Genomic DNA, 19415 nt, shown 5'->3' with positions numbered 1-19415 from the left:
TTAACGGCTTATAGGCCTTTTTATGATTTGTGCGTTTATTTTTTAGGAATGTGCAGCTTTTAAGTACTTTTTAAAAAAACTAACCTGCTTTTTTTAGGTTACAGTCTGTCAGACAGGGCAGCTATCTAGTTTCCAAAGACTTAATGGAGACATGTCAATAGCTGACATGGAAAGCAACTCCACTCGTTGCTTTCAATTATTTTTTGCTTTGTCACGCCTATTAACTTTATTTTTATTCATTGGTTGTATTTGTTTTAGCCAGTCCATCTGGTCCTAATCCCTCCTGTGGAGCATAGCCTGTTTACCAACTCTCTGATTGGCTCCTTTTATCCATCCGCATGGGTCTACTTTTCTGGAACCTTTTTTTCCTTTTTCTAAAAGCACTCCATAAGGATATATGTGTTCCCCCAGTGTTTACCCACTTCCCCCAGCAAATTTCTTTTCATACCATTCTAAAGATGTAATTATTCATAACTTTGTCCTTGACTGCTGTAAGGCACACTTTCACTTTTACACAGCTTTGACGGTGGAGCTACTCTCCCGTGAGCATTAACATAGCTGCCAAGGTTTCAAATTGCTGTGTGTGACATTTTCATAATTTCAGTCAAATTATGAGTGACATTTGAGCGACTATGAGTGACACTTTCTCACGAGCAAAATCAAGCAATGTAGATGACGGAAACATAAATATTCAAAATTACACCCATTTGAGCAACAAGAAATTCTAAGAAGATCTTTAAACTTAAAACACCAGAATTGGAAGTGCACTAACCGGGGAGACTGTGTGACTGCAGTTCTCAGTAACAGAGGGCAGACAGGCACTGCAGCTGCTCAGATTTCATTGATCATTCATGACTGCATGCTAGCCGAAAAGCTAATTTTATAGTTTAGCGTAGCAAGTGTAACTAGGAGATTAAACCATCACTCAGTCTCGGGCATAATCGGGTGCTAATGCAATAAGGTAAAACAATCATATACGGTTTCCACCTCGTGTTCCTAAGTTGTAAGTGTGTACATTTCCACTGAGATGAGACACTCTTCTAGCTTTGTCATTTATAGGATGCCCACTTCCATGATAATTGTACTTGTTACAATAACTGCCTCTCTGCTTGACAAAACATAATGTCAGTTAGGTCAGCTGAGCCCAACCCGCGGCGGCACCAGCGCGCAGTTCTACTTAACTTGCAGGCTCAGGCAGGTTGCTAAAACTAAATTATTATGAATGTGTTAAATCGGAAAGCAACATGAATTGTCAGACCTGAGTTGCGATGGGACGAGGGTGATCTCTTCTTTCAGCACGGGCCGCATTGTGGAGGCCCTCAGATTTCTAGAGATCTTCCCTCTGCACAGGTGACTGTCCGACCTCTGCTGAGTGCTCTCCCTGTCCCTCGTGATGATGGGGCAGCAAACTACTGATGGCACACAGGCTGTTAGAAATATTACTGCCCGCGTTAAATTGCCGCCTTACTACTAGTGACATCCTGTTGGAAAATCGGCAGTCACGTGACAGCACGTAACGTGATGCCGCCGCAGCCGACCCTAGCTGTGTGAGTCTAAACAGCAGCTCAGCTGACTCTGTGAATGTTGAATATGCCGCCTGCGCAGCTGAGCACCCTGGAGGCGCGACCATACACATTGCAGCTTTCAATTTAAAATCTAGTCTTCACCAGCCAGCCAGCCGGCCCGCAAGTGAAGTCTGCTGCGATCCGGCCCAGGTAGGCATAGGCAGCCAGTTTCAGCATTGTTAGCAGAGTGCCAGTCAGGGGCAAAATGCGTGACAATGCATTTCAGTGCGGTGATGCGGGAACACCACACTGAAATGTTTGGCGTCACGCGGGATGCGTGACACTTGGCAGGACTGCATTAACTCCATGTTGGGCACTTTATTTTTGTTTGCTTCTTTTGCCACCCCCTCCCTGCTGTCTGCTTTTGCTTCCCTCTCCATACAACCCTGTGCAGTCCTGCCAAGTACTCCGCATCAGGCGTTAGACTAACGCATTTCAATGTGGTGCTTCGCATCACCACATTGAAATGCATTGTCGCATTATAGGCATAGCGCTTCAGCTGTCAATGAAGCCGTTCGCGCTGCCTACAAACGTGTTAAACTGGAGTGGCAGCTGACAGCCTGCCCGCTGCTCCCGCAGGCTTGGGACTCGATCGGCTGGCTGTGCTACTAGCAGCAGATACACTCACTTAGGTGCCGCAGGGACCCGACCTGACATCGCTTCCTGCTGGGAGTCAACTTATGGGAGGTGCTGGGCTACTTTGCGGTAAACCATCACGGTGTGACAGCGCTGCCTGGTCGCACCTCCAGCCGCCACTTTGCTCAGCTGTTTGAGTCTGAGCTGCAATAAATATTTGAGCCCTGGCCACGACACCTGCCACCAAATTCAATTACCAAGACTTGTTGCTTCCACCTGCCCTCTGTGTTCCTTTCCCATGCCCTCCTGTTTCTTCCCTGCCCCTAAGTCAGAGTTCTTCAATCAGTGGGGAGTGCCCCCCTGGAGGGATGGGGGGGGCGACGCCCTCTCAGGGTGGGGCACTGCCCCCCTGGGGTGGGAGAGGGGGCGACGCCCTCTCAGGGTGGGGCACACACTCCACCCTAAACTCTTACCTTTGTTTTCCTCTGTCCCTCCGGAGCAGCAGCCAATTAGCCCGGGGGTTCGGCGGTAACGGACGGCTGTAGGGGGGAGGGAAGGGAAACCAGTGGGGCACAATGTGCCCATGCTTTTGTATATTTTGGAGAGCTAATGGTTCCCAGACACTTTTAATTCCTAGAGCTGAAATGCTTCAGCTGCAGTAGAATTCAAAGAGTCTCCTCTGTTATGAAACTGAAAGCAAGGAACATTTCAGCTCTAGGAATTAAACCTGTCCTGGGATGGTTAGCTCTTAGCTCTTCCCAGAACGAAGTGGACGTTTCTCTTAAAATTACACAGGCATCTCCTGTGGTATCAAAAGCCTGTTTATAGCCTCGTTCCAGGGCTGCAATAACTTCAGAATTTGCAGAAAACAGTGTTTGTGCCCAATAATAGAATTATGAATTCTGCACTAGAGAGCTTGGACTTTAGATTTTAACCACTTAAATTCCAGCAGGGCACTTTACATAAACCACACCCTGGAGTTCCACTGATTATACTGCAATGTATGTCTTCTGCTTCCACCTTCCACACGCCATGCACGGTTTGCCTGCTATGAATGTCTACATTTCCCTAGTTCAATCTCAGTTTGCACTTTTTTGTATTTTAGCATTATCTTAAAGTGCTTTAAAGTGCCAAAAGGTGACAAGATACCATCACTGAATACAATACGTAAATAGGGAGATAAAATCTGCGAAGGCGTCCACAGTGCTACCCGAAACCCAGGGTTTTCTAAATTTATCGGAACGTTAAATCAATTGCCTTCTCTAATAGAATAATTAGACAATCACAGAGATCTCTTTCCTTTCCACTGCTTCTGGCTGAGGTTTCTATAACCTTTTCTATTTATTCTACCCGCACGACTTTCATACTTAAGTATGTCATCCAATAAAGTGCAACGGGCACCTACTCTGGACCAGAAGGGTGAATGTCCTCTCGGCTACACCCAACTGGCTGGAGGCAATGCAGGTATAATTACCGAAGGCCTGCACCGGAGAAATACTAGGAGAAAAGGGGAGGAGAGTAAAAGTGACACAGTTGGTTTATGTCTTGCTTTTAGTTACTGCACATCTTCTTCAGTACAGGACAGAGGGGCAGCAACACCCATGGACTCTTGTTGTAAAATGTGGCCTAAACATTGGTTTACATGGCATTACCACAATGCATTGCACATTCGAAGGTGATGTCCTACTTGTGTGATGTCTGCGCTTCTGTCTCAGTGCCTCCACACTTCGACCTGTGCTGTCTCATGGAGCCGTGGACCACCATCAGGCGCGCATCGCCCATAGAGCTAAAAGGGCTTTTTGCCCCCATCGTGTCTCAGCCTGGGCTGCTGCAGCCAGCGCCGGCTCTAGGGCTGTGCGAACGGTGCCACCGCACCCGGGTGAGCTTCTGAAGTATGCTGTGTTTGCAACTACTCTAACACTGTTGCATCCCTCACCATGCACTCACATGGGCACTCCTGCCACCCACACAGCGCAGAGGGTTAACGTGCCTGCTACAAAGAATGTGTACCATGCAGATCAAAGAACTGAGTGTGAGTAAACTATGAGTAGCGCTATAAAAAAAATGCAATGTTTGCCAGAAAGGTGCTATAGAGAGCTGATGTGCATTGTTGGTGAGTGGTACTGAGGGAATTCACGGAGAAGGAGGAATTGGGGGAGTGTACCAGATTCCAGAAATTTTTCAGGTGGTGGGGGGCCAGACATCTAAAACAATTCATCTGGGGGGGCTCAACCGACAAAAGTTTGAAGACCTCTGCCCTAGGTGATACATTTTGTTGTTTACCAATCCAACTCGGATCGGTAAACAGAAGGAAAAGAAAGCTTGGATTATTTTGTAAGCGCATGCATGCTTAGTGTTTGCGCCTACAAATTAGAGCAGCTGACTTGTAGGCCATTATTTTCATGTTTATTAGCCATACTGCACACCAACAGTGATGCTATGCTGCAGACGGCTTAAACCATTTGAAAAGCCAATCGGTCTGAAAAGTGAGACGTACTGTCTTTGCCAATATCTTAAACCTGTCACCATGATGGTGTAGAGTTATCATAATACCACATTTTAAAATCAACAGTGTGCATGTAAAGAGGAGATGACTCATTTTCCATTAAGAGAACGTAACTTAATTTATATAGTGCTCTGACAGTAATTTCTAGAATAGAAAATGCTGCATTGAGGTTATTTTTACGTCGAGGAACGATGTTGAAAATTAACTGTTGCAGGAGCACTAAAAATACTAGTCGAATGCTTCTGTTTAGTTCATGTATGCCATTAATATTCTTGTTTAGACCATTGGCAGCATGCGGAAGATCTTTTGACCTTTACGGTTTAATGTATTTTTATGGTTATGTGACTAAGATGTTAAATTGCATTCTTCCATGAAATGAAAATGAACACTGTGGACTAAATCGATCTTTCGCCAATGCCTTGTTTCCCTTCATGGCAGCATGATGGCAGAGATTCTAACAGCACGTGTGATGACGCTTGCTTTTAGTTCTAAAACAGAGGTTTCGGTCGGGTTCAGTTTTGTGTGCAGCGATCCATGATTGTAATTAGCAATGGTTTAATTGCAGATGTGTTTTTAGTTGTTCAGCTGCTTCAAGCAGTTTCAAAATAGTACTTGCAGTGCGTCTTTAAAATAGCTCGTTGAGCCATGTTACAGGGAACAAGTTATTTTTATTTGAAGATCTCGTAATTGTTAACACACCATAGCCAAACCCCCAAAATGTGTATCGCTAGGCTTCCGTAGTTTTTTTCTTCTCGCATACCTTACAGCATGGCTATATCTAATCGTCCGCTAAACGCCTCTCATGCTTTTCCTCATTAAGAAAGGAAGGGATTGCTCAAAGTTTCTAATATCTGATTTAGGGAGTGATTTTTGGCGGTACATAGGACCACCAAACCTGTGGTGGCGTGGCTGCTACTACCACACCAGCGGTCCAACCTCCCTATTATGAGTTTGACAGTTGGACCGCCACAGGCCTCCTGCAACTACTGGGGAACTGCCGTTCGCCTGCAGTGCTGCAGCGGTGTGAGGCAGTGATATGCTGGTGGAGCTTTTGCGGTACCTCCAAGCATATTACGAGTTTCCTCACTTCCAGCCTTTTCATGGCAGTGAGCACGCAATGAAATGTCTTAAGGTGACGGAACGAGGACCCTCCGGTGCCTCAGGCCCTGGGGGTGCATGCAGGGGAGCGCATTTTATGCCTCCTTGTGTGCATGCACCTCTTTTCCTGCATGGCATGGACTGCAGAGTCCATACCATGCAGGAACAGGCTTTGGTGCTCCCATAGCAGTGCCTTTCTCAAAGGCACCGCCGTTGGACCGCCAAAGGACTGTCTGCCAGACAGTGATACTTTGGCAGTGTGGGAGCGGGGTGGCTGCGTGGCGGTGCGCTCCCACACTGACAAATCAATGATCCTGCTCTTAGTAGCTTTACTTTCAGACATTTGGTAATCATATATAGATGGTTTTCACTTGTGTTAATCGGCGTCCTTTATCTAAAATCTTCAGATATCATAAACGTATTAACTTTGGCCTCAGTTATATTTTCCTAAATAATGTTTGCACATACATTCATATTGCTAATATGTTTGCTTCATTTCACTCTAGTCTCTCTCTGCATTCTTCATGCCTCAATGGAAATACCGTTATGCGTGTTTCCCATTGTTTGTAGCCTTCATTTTTTCCCAGATGAGGATCCCTATATAACTGGGTATTATCTATGTTATGTAATTGATTTTTATCAATTCTTTCAGTTTCTTTAGCTGGGCATTTTCGGTTCGATCCCATCCAGTGGCATTGTTGTTAAATATCTAAGCTGTTTTCCCCATAACTTGTTTATATGTTCCTGTTGTGTTAGAAAACAGCAAACAAAGCGGTTAAATGTACTGCAAAGCACATACTGAACCTAGAACCTTTCATTTACTACTACATGGGTTTACTTAAAGCAGTGGTAAATTGTTCTTCTGATAAAACTGCAGTAACCACTGAAGAGTTTTCATGCCTTAATAGATATGATATACGTGGCTATAGAAATCTTGGTCCAGCAATAATGTAGACCTTTGGTGTGGTTAAACTTTGAATTACCTTTCTCTGCACCTGAACAGAGGTAACAAAATATTCAAACTATGCATATCATAAACACAGAGGTTATTTTTGCTAACTCCAGCAACAATATGTTATAACATTGAGGGCTGTTCAAGTTTAAAAAATTACTTCAGTTGTACACGATCAACTACAGTTTACCACAATATATATATATATATATATATATATATATATATATATATATATATATATATATATATATATATATATATATATATATATATATATTTTTAATACCAGCACTTTCCTAATTAGTAGACAGTGCCAGTTATGTTTATATTCTGCATTGAAATAAGTCAGTTCCAGCCAATGTTGAGAAAGTGTTTTTGAAATGTGTTTCTTGAAAGCATTTAATGTGAAATCTGGAATTCTTGAAGCATGCATATTTTTGTTTCATTGTTTTGTTAATTGGGTTTTATGAGTAACAGCATATACCGGTTTAGCAGATAAATTAGCGTGTACTCACCACTGGACGTACTCCTATGAAGCTACACTCCATGGTGAGTGGTAGGTGAATTCAATGCACATAAGTTAGTTGTGTTCTCTCCCTCTTGCCATATCCACCCCTCCAACCATTCAGAATCGATCTCAGTCATGTAGTCTAAAACTTAAGAGAAGAGAACACGCATTGTCCTTAGGCTATATGTCAGTGCAGGCCTTTTTTTGTTTCATTGTTAACCTCTTTCCTATTCATGAGGTAACTTTTCCTGATATCTTTCTTTACATTTTTCTCTGAATCATATTGTTCCCACTTTGTGAAAGAGGAACTTCTATATAGGATACATTTCCTAGACACTAACACTTTCTTTTTTTCTCCTTGAAGCTTGACTTTGACCACCATCTTATTATATCCGTTGCTCTTCCTCTCAACACATAACTATGAAAAGTCCCTCATGATAGGGCTAGAGTTTGCCAATTTCTGGTAGAAAGTTCTCCAAAGAGCCCCTTGCCATGAGAGCTCCTGTTGTGTGTGGTGTTCACCATGCAGTGCCTTCAGCACAAAACACCTTCCTAATAGTTTTACATTTTTCTATGTCTACAGAAGAAAAATGGCACGGAGAAGAGATCATAGGACATTTCTAGGCCAATATATAGCCATATCTGTGAGCTAGGTTTTGCCTTTTCTCCATTGAAATTGTGGTCTTGGAGTTGATTTAAGAGGACTAAGTTAGTTTCCATGTATTTGAAACCATCAACTTTACTGTGCTAGTCGTATCCATTGTGTTGGGTACGTCTGAAGTGATTATTGTGTTCTCTGATTATATTTACAGTTTGTTTAGCTTCTGCCTTAACTCTTTAACCGCGGCGGTAATTCCTCCGCGGTGCGGGCGTTTTCATGCGCGGGCGGGGCCACGTCGCCCATTGGCCGACGGCAGCACTGGGGAGGTAGTGCTGCCCTCGGCCAATGGCCGACGGAGGCAAGGAATGGGTTAAGCCCTTCAATATTGTTATCATATGTAGTAAGAAAAACATTTTCATTGTATATTTTCATTTTGATCAGAATGGTCACAATTGTTTCTTTACAGTCCTTGAGCTGAGTTACTTTGTTTGTGGGCTGTATGATCTCTTTATTATGATAAAGAGCATGTTCCTCCTAATTTTGTGTAGGCTGCAGTGCATTTAACCTTGCCTTTAGGTCTGTTAAACATATTTTATCAAATGTTTCCCCCACAATGTCATCCAAAAATTCTTAGGTATTTTTCAACGTGAGGTTTTTGGATTATGTACGTTCTATCTGGGTCACCTATTTACTCTTTTTTTTTTTTTTTACTATTCTTTCTATGTATATGTATTTTTTCTAGTGAGTGTAGGAGCAACTAATGTAGACGTTTCTTTGAGATAGAACAGTTGGACATGGGTTTTTACCATGTAAGTTCTTTTAACTCATTTTTTCGGCGTTCAGTGTTTCTCAGCTCAGTTACAACTTATCATATATAGTTTGCAGCATGTTCAGTATTCATTGGATTTTTTCCTTATGTTGCTGTGCCAAAGAACTTTTAGTTCCTTAATAATTTTTCCACGACCAAATTCTCTGTAACATATGCAGGACCCTTCTTAACATTCTAGTTGTGAGTTTGAGCTATTTTGTCTCCACCAGTGAAGGTGCGTAATTTCTTATGTAGTAGTAGATAAGTGATCTAGAAGTGGTTTAGAAGTAACCCAATTATGAATTGAAAACCAAATAAAAGTACAGTTAGGAGAAAATAGGGTTAGGGCTATGTTCAGGTTTAGAGTCTGGGCAAAGATTAGGGTTAGGGCAAGTTTCTGGATTAAATTAAGATCTGCGCAATGCGGGTACAACAATGGCAATGAGGCTGTCTGAATCCTGTCTGCAGCTGTCCCCTGGGGAAGGAGGGGTTCTGACTCGTGGTTAAGCTTCGGGCTAGGGTTATGTTGCATTATAAGTCCGAATTAGAGTAAAGATAATGTCATAGTTGGGAGTATGTTAAAAGAAGGGAAAGTGTTAGGGCTCCTCTGAAACTGTATTTCTCTTACCTGTTTATGAGATTAAATTACATAGATTCATGCTGAACAGATGAAAGATTCATGCTGAACAGATGAAAAGAAGTTGGCGTGGGTCTTATTTAGAATATTTATTGTACTCAAACTATTGCTTTGTAGATTCCATATGAAAGGGAATTGTTAAAAAAGGGAAGTGAGGGGGGCGTGGCTAGCAGCCAACGATGGCGGCCGCAGCTTAGGGAGGCTCCCGTGGAAAGGCGGCTTCCCCCATTAATCTGCGATCTCCATCCGTAAATTACCAGTGCCCAAAGGGGCGGACCGTGCCTGGAGTCCTTGTAGCGCCCAGTGGAGCGTTTCAGAAGCGGAGGCAGCAAGCAATCAACCCGGACTCAGCCCGCGAGACGAGGGAGAGGAGGGGCCTATTGTCCTCCAGAAAGCAGCGGTCTGGCTAGCGGTTCGGACCCGACCGGAAGTGGTGCCTTGGTGGGCAAGACCGACCGGAAGTGCCGGCCTCACGGATAACCTGCCTGTCCGCTACCGGACCACCATCCTGAGCCCCGGAAGACGGGGTGGTGACCTGCGGTGCCCAGCGGAGGTCGGCGCGACAACAGAATCGGCCCGGTCGGGGAAGAACAAGACGACCGGATCCAGGGGGACGGCTCCACCATCTTGAGCGCCGGACCCGTCCCGACCGTTGGGTTCCTGGGCGTACAGTGCCGGAGCAGCTCCATCTTCCATGCTGCAGGCGGAGAGGCGCACCGGAGAGCACACGGAGGTCGGCGGCGGCTGCAGCGGGGGTAACGGGAGCATCCGGGCGAGCTGCGGCCGACCTCCAGGCCGGTGGTGAGTTGTGGAATACCCCCCGCCCCTCTACAGAAGAGACACGGATAGCAAGGAGAGTGTGCGGAGCAACGACGGGGAGGGGAAGCGCCGGGTCTGAGAGCCATTGACACCCGGAGCAGAGCAGGCTGGAACGCACCCTGCATGGTCTGATCGCGGTGCACTACAGCTGTGGAGACTCAGCCTGCCGCCTCAGTAGTCATATCGGCCAGCACAGAGATCGGAGAGTGCGGAGCACATTTGCACTCGAGCGTGAGAAGGGGGACCACCCCGACTGCCTTCAGCAGGGGTAATCTACTACGCGAGCCCCTGTTGACACCTGAGACAGGCTCGGACAACTAAAACCCATTGGGGGACACTGGCTCCGGCTGCTGTGGCGGACTCTTCGCAATCACCACGCGGACAGCTGCAGGTAGGCGCGTGCTTGGCCCTCTATTGGCCTTGACATATAGCAACTGCAGGGGACAGAAATGCTGGTAAGAAGAGAATCTTGTCTAACAGAGGCCCCAAACACGCCACAGCACAGGCAAAATTAGACAAATTTGCTTATGAAAGACAGACCCCTCCCCAAGAACAGCGCAAGCCCACCGGGAAGACGATGGAAGCGGAGGGTACAAAGAAGGCCACGCTAGAGGACGTGTTGGCAGCACTGGCCCAGGTGCAGGCGACGGTGGACGCCACGGAAGTGACTTTGATATGGGCGGACCTCCAGAAGATTAACGAGAGGGTCAAGCAGGTTGAGGTGGTCACCAAATCCTTAGTAGAGGATGTATCCGAACTACAAACGGCAGTGGAAAGACTGCAAACGGAACAAACTCCTCAGGGACAAACTAGATGACCAAGAAGGACGCTCACGACGCAACAACGTCCGAACTTTAGGCGTGCCGGAATCGGAAGACACGGGTGGTATGGACCTCTATGTGGAGGAACTGATCAAAACCAGGCTCCAGCCGAAGGGACTTCGAATTTCTTCTCGGTAGAACGGGCACATAGGGTGCCGGGAGGGAAACCTAAGACAGGAGGTCCGCCAAGACCAATACTTGCAAGGTTATTTAACTTCAGAGACCGTGACGCCATCTTACAAGCGGCACGAGTAGCACCTGCCATTCGGATTCAGAACTCGCGGATTGCCTTCTTCCCGGATTACACGGCTGAGGTGTCTAGAAAAAGGACATTTCTGGAGATGAAAAAGACACTGAGGGAGAAGGAGTTGCCCTATTCGATGCTCTTCCCGGCCCGGCTGCGAGTAGTAGCAGACAAAAAAGTATGGTTTTTTGACTCCCCGGAAACGGCCCGAGACTGGCTTGAAGGATGGCGCACAGCAGACCACTCACGAAGAATGCATAGGTCCAACTACGGTCACAGAGACGATAGCAGGGCAGGATCCCAAACATCAGGTCGAGGGGGAGCGATAGGCTCCCCTCCCCTCGGATCTGCCGGGGCTGGTGGAGAAGAATGACTCTACCTCCAGGACCTGAAATGACTGTACTCGCTGAACATTGAAACACTGTGTGATAGCTGCAACGGACACTGGCGCGAAAAAGCCCCGGAAGCACGCAGGGATGCCGCCTGCTCGGGGAGACGCTCTCCCCCCTACACGCAAGTACTCTGGTTGTGGGATGGGTTAAGCACTCTGCTCAGTTGGGGGGGCGGGCAGTTGAAAGTCCGTTAGGCAGGGTTGCAGGGAGGGGGGGGACAAGGGAGGGATTGTTTTAACACAGTTGGGAATACACATGTGCGGTCAAAGAAGAATGTTATGTTTTCATGGGAATTTCTAAATGATTGGTGGGGAGGACGATGGTTTACTTCCTTGGTTAGACCCCTCGGCGTTTCACTGAACAAGTGCGTACCACACGCCCAAGACTCACCTCCTCTCTATCACACCATGGACCCCATAACCCCAAATGGCTGAGAATCCGACCCCTGGGGCAAGGGGAATAGACTCGGAGACACAGAGTTCATCCCTACGGTTGCTGACTTGGAACGTGAAGGGACTGGGGAATAAGGTGAAACGAGGCCTGGTACTGACCGCCCTCAAGAGACAGAAACCCACCATTGCACTATTGCAGGAAACACACCTGACGGGGGGCTACCAAAGCCATGGATAGAAGAGGCTACAGGATGATAGTCCATTCGGGCTTCACGTCGGGATCTAGGGGGACCGGTATTCTGTTCCGGAAGGCCTCACGGTTTATCCCTCTACAGACTAAGATAGATGATCAGGGCTGCTTCGCTGCTTTACAGGGGCAATGGGAAGGTAGGCTTCTTAACATAGTATCAGTATATATCCCACCGGCACTACACTCGGTGCAACTCCCGAAGCTGTGTGACTTTCTGCTGACTCTTCCCGAGGGAGAGGTTATTCTTGGGGGGGACTTCAATGCTATTTTAGATACACAACTTGATAGGTTCCCGACACTGGCCCCCATGGCAGGGATCCCCCGCATCCAGCGTTTCTTGACAGCCATGGGACTTACTGATGTGTGGAGGCTCCTCCACCCCAATTTGAAACAATACACGTTTCATTCCGCAGTACACGGCAGTATGACGAGAATCGACCACTTCCTGGCACTGGGAGATGCACTCCAACTTATAGACACAGTAGAAATACACCCCCGGGGAATTTAGGACCACTCCCCAATCACTCTCACACTCACCACCCAAGAGGTCCCGCAAACGCATATACCCCATACACGCCACCTATCTAAAGATTCCCCAAGTTCGCAAGGCTCTCAAAAGAGCAACGGCACACTACTTCAATGAGAATGTTAATTCGGTCCGCTCCCCCGAGGTACTTTGGGAAGCCTATAAGGCGGTCCTGGGGCAAGCCATAAGCTCAATTACGAGACACAAAAAGGAACAAATTCAGGAATTAGTTAAACTGGAATTAACGTTGAGAAATTTGACGGTTGCACACGAACAACACCCAACTCCGGCCACCTTGCACACACTTGACATTCAGCAGCGGTTGCACAACGATCATTTGCGCTTCCAAGTGAGGGGGCAAATAGCCGACACTCAGAATCGGATTTATGAGGTGGGTGACAAGGCAGGGAGAATGCTTGCTTGGCTGGACAAACGGGAAGGAAGTTCCAGGGGAATCCAACGATTAAGGGACAGTCAATGGAGGGTATACACGAACCCAGCGCACATAGTGGATCAGCTCGCAACCCACTGTGAGGGGGTTTACACCCCTGAAAATGTGATTACCCCTGAGATGGCCAGAGAAGCGTTGGCACCAATAGAGGTCCGAACGTTATCCTCGGACATGTCCAATGAGTTAGAGGCAGACGTTACCGCTGACGAAATCCAACTGGCAATTGAAGCCTTAAACCCGTGTAAGGCGCTAGGACCCAACGGCATACCTATAGAATGGTACCAAGCAACACCTGAAACCCTCAGTACACATCTACTAGGGATGTTTAAGGACTGTCTAGAAAAAGGTACACTTCCGACATACCAGAGAATGGCAACGATAGTGGCCATCTCCAAGCCAGGGAAACCACCTGAGGAATGCTCCTCCTACCGCCCCATCTCACTGCTTAACGCAGAAGCCAAAATCCTCGCCAAACTCCTTGCAACCAGGCTCTTGCCGCATCTGCCGTCCCTTATACACCCGGACCAGTCTGGATTCATGCCCTACAGAAATACGGCATTGAACCTGCGTAGATTGCACGGAGTATTGGCCAGGGCAGACTCCATCGCAACCCAAGCAGTGATATTGGCCCTTGATGCCAGGATGGCATTTGACCTTGTAGAATGGAACTACTTGTTTGCGGCGCTGTCGCGTTTGGGATTTGGACCCCGCTTCATCGCATGGGTTAGATTGTTATACACCGATCCGGTTGCCCAGGTGGTGGCGAATGGGCATATCTCGCGAGCATTCTCATTAGGGAGGGGCACGAGACAAGGGTGCCCCCTCTCGCCGTTGCTGTTTGCGATCTCATTAGAACCCCTTGCCACTCTTGTTAGAACCTCACCCTTGCTGAAGGGCATACATTGGAAGGAGGGATGGGAGGACCGGCTGTCGCTCTATGCAGACGATATGCTGGTGTATCTCACGGAGCCAGAAAGTGGGGTGCCGGCCCTATTACATCTCTGCAATAATCATGGGAGGATATCCGGACATACGATAAATTGGAGCAAGTCTGAAATGTATGTGTTGAAGGGACAGGTCCCGGCTCTCGCTGCAGACTGCCCTCTGAGGGTAGCAGTTTCCTCCTTTAAATACTTAGGCATCCAGATAACTAGAGACCCCACAGAATTTATGGACAAGAATCTGAATCCCCACCTGGAACGACTCAAACAAGACGTCCAGTTCTGGTCAGGACTACCACTAACGCTTTTGGGAAGGGCCGCATTATATAAAATTATGGCGCTGCCCCGATTTTTGTATGTTCTTAAGAACACACCTTACTAGGTGCCCCCAAGATTCTTTCAAAAAGTTGCAGCATTGATCTCCAATCTCCTAAGGGGTAATTTACCAGCACGCATCGCACAACCCAAATTACATAGAGGATGGTACGACAGAGGTATTGCAATGCCTTATCTGAAACTGTATTATTGGGCCGCACACCTTAAACCCATCAACCAGTGGCTCCATACTCCACAGACTGAGCCAGCCTTTCAGGCTGATAGGGCACAACTGGGTACTAACAGTATGTTGGCCCCGTTGTATGACCAACGTAGAATACATAAAGTGGTGGGCCCCACCAGACTAACAGTGATGCTATGGCATACAGCGACAACTGCTCTGGGCTGGAAGGGGAGAATAACAAAGCTCACCTCACTGTGGGATACTCGAGCCTTAGGTAACATGCGGAATAGCCAGGGATTTTCCCATTGGGACACTATAGGGATATCCACGGTGGGAGATCTTTGGGAGAGGGGAGAGGTGATACCTTTCAATAGACTGAGAGAACTGTACGGCCTGAGTGAAAGAGAGCTCTACAGATACATTCAGATACAACATGCATTACTCGCTGTTCTGCCCCCACACACAGATCTACCGGAATCTTCCCCACTGGAAGACCGCCTACTCACTGATTACATGACTGAACGAGCAACGTCCCTCACATACCGTAAACTACTCAACAACTTGCCAGATCCAATGACCACTTTAAAGGAGAAATGGGAGGGGGACACCTGTGAACTGGACGAACATGAGTGGAATGAGGCAACAGCGTCACCTAAGGAGGTGGGCATCTCCGCACAGATGCGACTTGTGCAGCTGAAAATACTGCACAGGGTGTACTACACAATGCTACATTGCATCCACAGGTCACAACACCCTTATTGTCTTCGTGGATGTGGGGAGGAAGGCACATTTTTTCACACCATATGGGAATGCCCCCAGATTCAGGAATATTGGAAGCAAATACTACGAACAATCTCGCAGACACTGGAGATATCATTACTACCTGAGCCAAAGCGGTGCCTACTGGATATATGGGAACCTACTGATCTCTCTAGACATGGTCAACTCTGGGCTACGGTGGGACTGATGGTAGCCAAAAGGGATATTGCGCAACGTTGGGGGGTGGCAGAAATACCAACCAAGACACAATGGTGCTTGAATATGGACAGGGTGATTGTAACAGAGAGGGCGGTCTATTCCAACCGGGCCTGCCCGGGGAAGTGGAACAAAATCTGGACTAAGTGGAATATATACAGAGGGGAGATCTGTGATCCCTTGCCAGAGGAAGAACAAGATGTGTCGGATGAGGAATAGGAGGAGGACTGGGGATACTAGCGGATAGTACTGAGGGGGAGGTCATGAGACACAGGAGCAACTAATAAGTGAAGTTCTTGCGCAGAGGCGCAGAAGGGAGAGTGCAAGGGAACACGGTCAGGCAGAATATACTCACGCACCCGGACACTCACCTTAGGCTGGACAGTGGGCGTGGGGGGGGACGCTGAAGGGTTACATTTCACGAAAATGCAGTACTTGACCAATACCAATCAGTATACGACCGCATTGTGATTCCTGAAGTTTGGCTTGTTTTTTTTTGTTTTTTAAAAAACAGAATACCAAAAACCAGTACAGTTTGGGACTATAATGCGTATACTGTACCTCTTCGCTGCGGCAGTTTCGAATCTATTACATGTGCCGGCTATGACTGCAAAGAAGTTTACATGCTGCAATGTGATTAACAAATTGATATAGCGGCCAGCCCGTGGTGTTATAGGCATTCCGCTGGGTAACTTTGAAGGTACAATAAAGTTTTTTGAAAAAAAAGGGAAGTGAGGCAAGCAGAGCAGGGCAGGTGAGGAAAGAGTACTGCTGATTTAATACATTTGGGACAGATGTTCTGTCCATGAGGACATGTACCGTAGACAGCCCTCTCCCATTGAGGGCAATCCCGCACACTTGCCCACACAATTTCACCTTTGGTGTCACAAGACAAGTGACCAGTCTAATAAATATGACCTGTGTCGCATATGCCCTCACTCCAGCCACCAGCAAACTACGTGTCTGTGTTGCTCTTCCCATCAAAGGGAGGCCTTTGTTCTGCCTTTTATAGCAGTGGCAATGAGGCAATCTGAATCTTGTCAACAGGGGGACCCTTGGACATGGGAGACATGTCTCTTGCTGCAACAGTGTTGCACTAACCACCATGGGACTTTGTATAGATTGTGACTGCCTGATGCCCATGAATCTGTGTCCTCCTGTGTTGGTGAGTAAAAGGAGCGAGGTGCAACACAGCTTGTTTGCCCAAGGTCCTGGCAGGCAGATAAATCCTGGGCATGTTTCGGCCTGATTCCAGCCTCAGCTTATTTTATCATCCACAGTAGAAAAGGGAGGGTGAGGTGCATTGGCTATTCTCTTGATGAAGACATACTCTAGCGGAAATGAAGCAAAACAATCTCCCCAGCCTCCCCTACAATGGCGGCAGTGTGAGCACTAGCAGAATCAAATTATACACCCAACTGTGTGTCAGAGGGCTATCAAAGCTATTTCCCGTAAATATGAACCACATGGCTGTGGAGCTCTCGATCCTCCCCCCTCAACCGATTGATGATCCTTCAAAGTCTGAACCAGGACCTCCCATGATCTAGCTACCTCCAGCGCCTTATCATTACCTAATCGGGTAGCTTGTCTGAGCCGCACAGCACTTTCGCAGCTCGCCCATTTACAGAACTCCTTTCTCCAGTGCCCACTCGACGGTCCCTCCTTCGCTTTCCAGTGCCAGGTGATTTCACACTTGGCCAGTATAAGCCCTAAATCAATAAATTTTCTGGTCACCTTGGACTTGGCTGTGTGCGGGAACCAATGCAGCAAGCAGGTGGCCATATCATATTCTAATTGTCTCTCTGTGATTGCATTCAGGAGCTCCCCCACTCCTTCCCAATAACCCTCCATTTGTGGGCAAAACCATAACATATGTTCTAGTTCAACATCCTCCTCTCGACATCTCGGGCATACCGCATTTTGGACCCGGAAATATTTCCGGATCTTCCCTGGTGTTAAATAGACCCTATGTAATATAAAGTACTGGATTTGTTGGAACCGAGCATTCATGGTACTCTTCCATGCCCGCTTGAGAATTTGTTCCCATGTAGTATCCGGTATCTGGCGGCCTATGCTCTTCTCCCATTTCGCTTTCAGCCCATCCAAGGGACGAATACCCTCCTTCAGCAGCCTGGATGGAATGCATGTCACTGCCTTGACAGTACCCGCCGCCATCAGTGTATTGGCAAGCAAGTGTCAAAACCGGTTCCTCTCTCCCCGTTCTCCAGTGCTTTTGAATCGTGGTCGTGACTGCGGCATGTATCAAAAAGTCCCCTTCCGGGAGCCCATACATCTCCTGCAGTACTGTGAAGGGCATTAGCTCCTCGTTCAGGTACAAGTCCCCCATCATCTGAACACCCAGCTGTTCCCAGGTCGCCAGTGGGGTCCAGTCCCCTCCATGGGGCAGTGCCGTCAGCATGCCCAATGGGATCTCTGGAGCATATGGGCAAGTGGTCCCCGCTCTACGCTTTGCTCTATTCCAGCAAAGTCGCAGGGTCTGCTCCTCCCCAGTCAGGTCTTGCAGATCTAGTTTTTGTTGCAGCACTATGTAGGCCAATACGTGACACGGTATTCCCTGGCCCCTCTTATCCTCTGAGCCCGATACTCCAGCGCTATATTTTGTGTCAGAACCTGCAATTGGACCGCCAGATAATAAAGCTCAAAATCAGGCACTGCCCGTCCGCCCTCTAATCTGGGTCTCATCAATGTCTTCAGTGCAACTCGCTTTCTACCGCTGCCCCAAATGAAACCCACAATCCGTGATCTCGGGTCGTTAAATATTCTTGGCGGAAGCCAGATAGGCAAGGTACGGAAATAGTATAATAGCCGGGGTAGTGCCACCATCTTAAGCACTGCCACCCTACCCATCACCGACAGAGGGAGCGTCGCCCAAAACTCCATACAACTTTTCAAAGCTCTAACACATCGGCCTATGTTACCGTCCAACAAATCCCTGTCATTATGATGAATCCGAACCCCTAGATAGATAAGGCACGCGGGCTCGCATTTTACTTCCCCCAGGGACGCGGGAGGAGGCAAGCCTCGCCTAGTCGGGAAGAGGCAGGTCTTAGTCCAGTTCACCTTGAGTCCGGAGACCATCCCAAAGTGGGACAGCAGGGATGTCGCCCCCCGTAGATCATCCTCAGCCTCCTGGAGAAAGAGGAGCAGATCGTCCGCATATAGAGAAATGTATTGTTGGTCCCCCCGGTACATCTGCCCCCTATACATCCGTCCTGATCTTGCCTGGACCGCAAGAGGCTCTATCGCCAGTGCGAACAGCGGCGGCGATAACGAGCACCCCTGCCGTGTTCCTCTCATGACTGGATATTGGTCTGAGATCACTTCACCCAGTTTCACCCTGGCCGTGGCTGAGGAGTACAACACCAATGTCCAGTTCACAAACTGGTCACCCAGCCCAAATCGACTCAGGACTCCACGGAGAAAGGCCCATTCCAAACAATCAAACGCCTTCTCTATATCCACAGAGAGGACCGCTGCTGTGCTCCGATCATCCTGATTCTCTGCCACAACTCGAAGGAAGCGACGGATATTCAAAGCTGTGCACCTCGTGGGGATAAACCCCGCCTGGTCCGTATGGACCATTGATTGCATGTGCGGCAATAATCGGGTCGCCAATATGCGGCTCAAAATTTTGTAGTCCACCGATAGCATGGACAAGGGCCGATATGAGGCCACTTCCAGATCCGAGCGTCTCGGCTTCAGAAGGGGAACTATCAAGGCTTCCCGCATCGAGCATGGGAGGTTACCCTACTTCCTCGCCTCCTTATACACCTCCAACAAGGAAGACGCCAATGCGTCAATATACTGGGCGTAAAATTCAATAGGCAGCC

The 19415-nt window shown here is 47.8% G+C and overlaps 1 protein-coding gene across 1 annotated transcript in view; it reads left to right on the top strand.

The window, feature by feature from the left end:
* The window catches only part of CHN1 (chimerin 1), a 394531-nt gene that overhangs the window by 211101 nt on the left and 164015 nt on the right, over positions 1-19415 (top strand). The window lies entirely within an intron of this gene.

The sequence above is a fragment of the Lissotriton vulgaris genome, chromosome 2_1 (assembly GCF_964263255.1).
Source record: "Lissotriton vulgaris chromosome 2_1, aLisVul1.2, whole genome shotgun sequence".
NCBI lineage: Eukaryota > Metazoa > Chordata > Amphibia > Caudata > Salamandridae > Lissotriton > Lissotriton vulgaris.
This window is presented reverse-complemented; position numbering and strand designations above follow the sequence as displayed.